Below are 273 nucleotides of genomic sequence, written 5' to 3'. Positions count from 1 at the left end.
CTCAGACTTTTGTTTTTAACGCACATTTTCAGTTTTGAAGAGAATAACAAAGGCGATGATGAACTTGATAGAAGATATGTTGTTAGAAGTGACACTTGATAATAGATATGAACGGATAGCCTAATAGATATTAATGAAATAACAAGTGAGAAGCAGCGAGCGCAAAGGACGCGGCGGATGGCGGTAATCCGAGCACAGAAGGTCAAGGCGCCGTGAAGACAGACAGACAGCTGTGTGTTATTTGCGTGCTCACTAAACACAGACACAGGAATT

This window comes from Penaeus monodon, chromosome 25, assembly GCF_015228065.2.
Source record: "Penaeus monodon isolate SGIC_2016 chromosome 25, NSTDA_Pmon_1, whole genome shotgun sequence".
NCBI lineage: Eukaryota > Metazoa > Arthropoda > Malacostraca > Decapoda > Penaeidae > Penaeus > Penaeus monodon.
This window is presented reverse-complemented; position numbering follows the sequence as displayed.